Below are 8,376 nucleotides of genomic sequence, written 5' to 3' on the forward strand. Positions count from 1 at the left end.
ATATATAGATGTATATTGTATGGCTATTAGCTTAATATATATTTAAAACACTCTGCTGCTGTACAACATTCTGAGAAATGTATATTATTAAAGTTTCAGTTAAAGTCTCCTTTATGATGTTAGGAGGTCCCTGCACATTCTAAATGCATATCTAAGGGTATAATCAGTAAACGATATATAAGCCTGATGTCTGACATCTTCTTTAGCTTAATAGTATTACATTACTGCATTAAATGTCATTATTAATTTCATTATAGATAGGGCTTTAAAGGAAGGAAAGAAGAAATGTAGGAATGTAGGAAGGGCTGATTTATTTCCAGACAGTGTAAGCTTTTCAGTAGGAGTGGAAAATGAAGAATAACCTTGTTATACAGAAGGAATTTTTAGTTAAAGTCCTATATGAGGTGCTGTTAACTTGCATACTTCATACTACATGGTTTGCTCTGAATTCTTGGATGGATGGAAGAAACACAATCATTTTCTCAGCAATATTTTTTCTTCCATTTCTACAGTTAATTTCTTTACACTGTTTTTGAGTTCATGTGATGCAAAGTGACAGCTACTGGGGAATGTGGTTATTTAGAAAAACAATCACTGCATATTCAGTGGTAACGAATTTGAAACAATCCAGTTCTGCAGTTAAGGTATCTGTGAATGTTGTGAATCTTTAGTTCTTCTTTCAGCTTTTCCCGGTTAGGGGTCGCCACAGCGGAACTCCGGTCTGCTAATGATTGGCAGTAGATTTTTTTTTGCAGTGCCGAGGTGCCAGCTCGATGCCCAACCTTCAACGAAAGCACGCCAATTCACGCATATCTTTCCAAGGCCACTCGACCACGGGGAAGACATGCAGACTCCACACAGAAGGTGCTCCAGCTGAGAATCAAATGGGAGAACCTCTTGCTGTGAGGTGAAAATGCTACCGCTGCACTGCACCACCGCGGCTTTTACTTTGTGAATCTTTAGTAACATGTGAAAATATTGCTGGCTTCAGTTCAAGCTCAAACCCATCCTATTCAGAAATGTATGTGTTCTCATGTAATGATGTACCAATAAGGCTAGTCACTTTACTTTACAAGTAATAGAGTCATACTAATTTAACATCATGCTGTCCTTTAATAATTTATAGACCTTGTCTAAAATTTTGAAGAATTACTAGGAACATATGGGAGCCTTTTCTCTGTCACAAAAAAATGCACTGAAATGCAAGTGCAGTTTCTCACCAGAATTAGTATGCACTGTATAAGGCAGCTCACGTTTTGTTCCCATGTATTATCTTAGTCATATGTGCTAACCCTTACCCTTACTCCAACCTTACACATTAGGATCCTAAACATCCTTTCACTAACAGTACAACCAAAAAGACACGCACACACACACACACACACACACACACACACACACACACACACACACACACACACACACACACACACACACACACACACACACACACACACCCACACGCACACACACACACACACACACACACACACACACACACACACACACACACACACACACACACACACACACACACACTTTTAATGTAGCTAGTCAATAATCTTTTTTTTTTTTTTTTTTTGTACCTGGGGAGAAATATGAATTCCCAGACAAAAGACACTTGAACATGGAAAGAATATGTAAAACTCCACAAAACATAGTAATTAGAGATTAGGTTTGAACTCGGTGCCTGTGAGGCAGAGATCTTACTGTTATGTTACCATGTTGTGTAAATATATTACATAGTTTGAAATTTCAAATTGTTTTGAATGGTTAATAGTCGGTCATGTGATTAATTAATTGTGTTTATAAGCATTGGGCTGTTTAGATTTTTTTTTGTTCTGAAGAAGTCCCTTATGTAATAGGGACAAAAGCGCTTAACTTTCAATAAAGTATTCTTGTTTTTATGGTCATAGTGTGTGCTTTGGATTTAACCACAATTGGAAGTTTTTTTGTTTATGAGTTGTGTTGACTTCCTGGGTCAGTGCTATTGGTTTTATTATAGTTTGAAGATTAGTAGCTGTATATGGGGCAAAGGGTTGTAAGACTGGATTCTTTGTATTATACGTTATGCCTGGTATAACCCTGGGATATGCATCATGTGACAGACAGAAGGGATTCTAAAATTACAGGTGATGTTTATATCCTGAGCCACACATACCATTAAAAGGTTTTTTCTATTGGGGGGCATGGCTAGCATGAGTACTGTGTAGCAGCAGAATTCAGCAGCTCCACTGAAGATAATTTTCTTTACTGGATTTTTGTCCTTTAAAGAAGAAAACTTAGATTTTTTTCTATACAGTATCTTAGATCTAAACTTCTTTTACAAGAAAATTAAAAAAAAAAAATGAAAGTGGACAAATTTTCCAGTCAAAAATCTACTTGGAAAAATCACAGTTCATCTGAAGAGAATCTCAACATGAGTCACTCTAAGACAGGCAGTCAGGACTCCAGTATGAAAAGAGACTTACAAACTCTAATATCCAACATTCAGGACTTAACTACAAAAACTGACAAAATTGACTCAAAAATAGACAGCTTTAAAGAAAAAGCCACTAAACAAATGGAACTACTACATGATGATTTGAAGCTACAGAAAATCCAAATATCTAATATAGAGGAATCCTTAAATGACATGGATGGCAGAATTCTGGAGAATGAAAACAATACTGAATTTCTACTTAAACAAAATACTATTATACAAAGCAAGTTGGATGATCTTGAAAATAGATCCTGTCGAAACAATCTAAGGATTTTTGGACTTCCTGAAAATATTGAGGGCAATAACATGGCTACTTTCCTTAACACCTGGATATCTAAAACACTTGACTTACCAGAAGCTTTGTCTTTTGGAATAGAAAGAGCACGTCGAGCACTAACTGCAGTAAACAGCACTAACAGAAAGCAACCCAGATCAGTTATTGTTAAATTCTTGTCTTCATCGGATAAAGAGTTGGTATTAAAGACAGCTTGGTCTATGTCTCCACTAAAATACAATGATTCAATAATCCGTTTTGACAATGATTACTCTACACAGGTCATTACCAAGAGGAAAGTATTTTTACAATTGATTAAAGAACTAAAGAAAATACAAATAAAGACTCACCTTTTGTTCCCTGTGAGGTTGAAAGTCTTCCTTCCAGAGGGACCCAAGATGTTTGATGATCTGGATTCTGCACTGTCCTTTGTTAAAAATCATAAAATATTGGAAAAATTAGAAGAATTGGAATGGGCTAATAATTTCTTAAAATATTGGCATCTAATTCTACATGGAAAACTAATGAAAATAAAAAAGAGTCTGAAAAGTAAATGAACATAAGACTTTCTTTTCTAATACAATGTCTTGTTGTTTTGGACTTTAAACTGTTAGTAAATCTATACAGTTATAATCTATTTACAAGGTAAGCTCATCTTTCCATCTATTATGTTAAGCATATATAAGGTTTACATCTATATCAGAAATTTAATATTAATCATTATATTACTGCATATAACTTCTCTTTCTCACAGATAAACATTATTATTCATCTGCTATTAGCAACCACTACTACCCTTATAGTATAAATCATAATACTATGGTATTTTCCCAAAATATAGTAATAACTTAATTATTATGGGTCTTAATATATGATTTAACGTGATATAGCCAAAATACAGTTAAATATTCATATAACAGCTTTTATAAGACACCTCTAATACATTAATAACATCAAGACAAAACATGTTATGTATAATTAACTAATCCCCTATGTATAGTGTCTTTTACAGCTATAAATCAAAGATAGAACATTTGTTATGGCTTTTATTAGACAAGCACATATTTGGGAAGTGCTTTCTGTATGTGTTTGGGAAGTGCTATCTGTATGTGTTTTTTTTTTTTTTTTTTTGGGTCTAAAGATTTAAACAGAAATGTTATGACTATGGTTCAGATGTGTGTAGATTACTCTTAATATCATTTCAAATGCATTGGTTAACTTTTTCTATGGAATTGGTCATACATGCTTTACACAGTGTAATCTGCTTGGTTTGGGCTCTCGAGGCTCATACTGTTATTTTTCCTGTAAAGAGAAGAGCAAAGGAAGAAAAAAAAAGCTTGTTAACATTTTACACTGATTTTTCCATGGATTACATATAAGAAACTATTTAACTGAATAATTACCTTGCGACGATCATCCACGAGCTTCAGCCGTTCCCGGACCCTGTTACCAGCTAAGAAATCTTTTCCTTAACATTTTCTCACATTCTCAGATGTACGAAGCACCCAGATGATGTCAGCACTAATGGACAAGTGCATACAGGAAGTGGAAAGCTTGGCAGAAGCTGAGAAGTGACTGATTTGTGTATTCCTTGACATCGTACATAATATGATTCTTGAGAGGGCAACATATCAACTGCAATGTAGTACGGTAATTAGCTGCTGCTGTTTTATTAGTAATTTATAAGCCTGCAACTTTTATGCTATGAGCACAAAGTGTGTTTACAATGTATATGGCAGAAAATGAGTAATGCAATATTTTGTACAGAAAAGAGACAAATCTTAACTTCACAGTCTGTATGTGTTTGAGTCCAAGTGTGTATGGGTTTACAAGAGCATATGATTGTGTGAGTGTGGGTGAGTGTGAGAAAATGTGCATATGAGTTACTGCTTTTGCAGAACTGACTTTCTTATTTTATAGTGTTCTACCTAAAATTTATAAAAGTACTATTATATATAGCACATAAATGAACAATTTTTCCACTTCTGCTCCAGTTTATTTTATCTGTTTTTCCCCACTGCCTGAAACACATTCTCTTACACAAAAATGTTTGCTTGTGGATTAAATTCCTGACTTTCAAACCTTCTTTTACAGAATCACAGCTTTTTCTCAGTTTCCCCCGTCCCTTATAATGCTTTTTGATTTATTGGTAAATCACTGAGGATTTCAGAGAAGTCTGTGAAGCTGGAAATTAGTGTTTCATACTTCTTACAGCTTAGAAACTGTATGCTGATGCAAAACATGGTGCTTTATTAACTTGTGTAACTTAATTAGAGTAATATTTAAACATTTTCCCTGATTTTACCCCCATTGTTTTTACTATGCCTAGAATTTATGAGCAAAGATGCTGAGAGGTATACAGAGAAGTTAAGATTTATACAGAAAACTATACCTCTCGACTGCACCTGATTTTGTAAAATGTATCTAAATTTTGTCTTACATTTTTTACCCTGTCCCTGATTTTTCTCATAAATCACAGACAAAACAAATCAATAATGTTAGACAGTACAGTTTTGCACTTATTGCCAAACAAAACCTGTGGCTCTATTAACGTTTACGTGAAGTATAAGTAATAGCTATACATTGGTCCTGATTTGCCACTTCCCATTATTTTCAGCTATATCCAGAGTTCTTGAGTAAAGAAGTAAGAGCTATGGGAAATAATACCATTATGGTGGGAATAGCTGAAATAATACTTTCACATGCATGACACTGGGGGGTGAACTCTCCCGGGGCATAGCCCATGATGTATAGGAGAAGCAAGGTAAAGAAGAACAATACCTGGAGAAGGTGTTTTTCATTTTCTTTCTGTCAGACTCTTAAAAACTGCTTATACTATATTGTTCCATTTTAAAGTGATTGTGATATTGCTTGTCAATTCATCCAAAACAGCTGTGTGATTTCTTTGCCTATGTGAATATTTTCAATGGAGGGATTTGTGTACAGTGTGTGCAGATGCCTGAAAAGAGCTGATACAAATTCTGAAGCAGAGAGTAAAACAATATTTAACACTGAGGCCCAAGGGGAATGCTGAGTGCTAGGCTGTACTTCATTAGGATTTTCATGTAAAGCTACATTCAGGAGTGATCATCCAACTGAAGTTTGATACTGACACTTAAAAATACTTTACTAAAGTAGAACACTGGATTTGGTAATCCATGTTTAGCTTATGAATGCCTATTGTTTTCTGGTGAATCATACATTTCTGAGACTATAACCCTATCTGTTTATAATACCTTTATGCTTTTACACAGACTTTAGTGGACTTGTAAATTGTAAATCAATGCAGGGAAGACTAGACAACATTCCAAAACATTAATTAGGGGCAGTGAGACTTGGGCTATTTTGCTATTACTAGATACAATAAAATGCTGCTGTCCAGCAAGAAGCCAACTGTACATCATGAAAGCAGAAATAATAGATGCTGGTATAAAGGTACCTCATTGCATGCTTCATTTTCTATATAGCATTCACTAATCTAAATATTTTCTATTTTTTAAGTTTTTTTTTCTTATCTGCACCAATACCTAGAGGTTTTTGCCTACATCCACTCATCAATCCAATCATCTGTTAAGGATGATGAATATTTTTATTTAATGAATATTTTTATTTAGTCTTATTTTGTGTATTGATTATTAAGTTTTTCAATTATCTGTCTTGGAGCTTTTCTCTCCGGGCCTCTACTGAAAATGGATATGTATCCAGTTAGACTAGCCCGGTCAACAAATGTAAAATAAAAATAATAATCTGTGTTTTTGGAAAATGCAGTTATGTAAGTGTCCTTTTTATCTCTAAGTGTAGTATTCCTTCTGCAAAGTATGTTGGTCACCCGGATCCTATTTTAAAGGTTTATTTTAGATATACTAGACTTTTTTTTTTACATAAAAATTACTATTAGTTAATGAGAGCTGACCTCATGATGCTTGTGTTATGGTATACATGGACAGATGAACATAAAGTGATTTGTGGGACTGACTGTTGTGTTACTTCAGACTTGAGTATGTGTGGACAATAATATACTTATTAGTACATTTTTCCAAGATTTGTAAGACAAGTTTCTCCACTTTTCTCAAAGGATGAAATGTGAATCTGTATTCTTTATTGGATTACTATGGTGAGAACACTTGGACAGGGCAATTCTGGACTGCTTAGTGCTATATTTTCACTTATTTATTGTTTTTAGTAGAATATTGCATTTTTATATAAGACAGTATGTGTTACATTGATAGGAATTTTGAGAGATTCATTTGAATGATTTAGACAAATATCTCTCCATCTTCTATATATATATATATATATATATATATATATATATATATATATATATATATATATATATGTGTGTGAGAAAGGAAACAAAACGTGATTAATGAATGCATATTTGATAACTTACAATACTTCTGTTAACATAATAGATCTAAGAAATCTGTTTCTGACTGTATATATCCCTGTTTGAAGAAAATTATTAATACGAAATAGTTTAATAACTATTGATAGATATTACTATCATATTATACTAAGTTAAAAGCAGTTAAATAATAGTTAGTCAAATAGATAGCTATTTACTATCCTTATGATACTTTATATTAGAGACTAGCTAATACTTTTTTTTATGTTTTTATACATACACAATAATTTACATTGTATTTCATTTTCGTGATTAACATATTATACCAGATGAAATATATCTAGTCAAATTTTAATAGATTTAAGTTAAAATAATCACTAGTTTTATATCTAATCACTATTACTTAATACATATAACTGGTGGTAGCTGTGTTCTGTTGCTACGGGTTAAGGGTTCGATCTCAGTGGCAAATGTCATTGAGACAGGGAGTTTATAACTCCACGCGGGGAGCTATATTGGGTTTTCATAATCTGTATTATATGTTCATTGTTAAAAAACAGTTTCTTTTGACATCCATTTTAATCTATCCAAATATAATTATTTTAATCTATCCAAATAGAATTATAAGTTACAATGCTCATGATATATGTGTTCCCCACTATGAATCAATTTATAGTACTTGTAGAATGAACAAGTTTATGGTTGGAAAGAGATTCTCAAATTACACATATTGTATTGATATGTTATTAATTAATCATACACTCATACCTATATAACATGACTATATTAAAAGGCATATTGATTAATATAAATGATCTAAATTACCCCATCAAAAGAGGTAGTTTGTTTAAATATCTAGCCCTACATAAACCAAACTTAATTTTTTTACAGGAAACTCATTTAATAGGAGATAATATTAAGTTATTGGACACAAATAAATATATAATCATTGCAAGCTCAGTATATACAAAAAAGAAAAGGGGGGTTGCAATTTTATGGGACAAATCACTTCCTTTACCAAGAATAATTAAAACATATCAAGATAATAAAGGATTGCTATGTTTAGCAATTATTGAAATAAACAAAAAAATATACAATAATAAATGACTACTGGTTACCGGGAATAGGTACTAATACTATCAAACAACGTTTATCTCAAATAATATCTCAGTCTGAGGGAAATATTATCATGGCAGGGGACTTTAATTGTATTCTAGATTTAAAAGATACAACCACTTTAGCAAATAGAAAAATTACCCCTCAAGCAAAGCA

At 32.9% G+C, this 8,376-nt stretch overlaps 1 protein-coding gene across 1 annotated transcript in view; it reads right to left on the bottom strand.

Moving 5' to 3' along the window:
• The window catches only part of LOC122796966, a 26,488-nt gene extending 20,277 nt beyond the window's left edge, over window positions 1-6,211 (bottom strand). The window contains exon 1 of the mRNA XM_044065737.1: window positions 3,107-6,211. The gene's annotated coding sequence lies outside the window, so the exon portion shown is untranslated. The remainder of the gene's footprint in view (window positions 1-3,106) is intronic.
• Window positions 6,212-8,376: the final 2,165 nt, after the last annotated feature.

Source organism: Protopterus annectens, chromosome 3.part0, assembly GCF_019279795.1.
Source record: "Protopterus annectens isolate FY-2018-M chromosome 3.part0, PAN1.0, whole genome shotgun sequence".
NCBI lineage: Eukaryota > Metazoa > Chordata > Ceratodontiformes > Protopteridae > Protopterus > Protopterus annectens.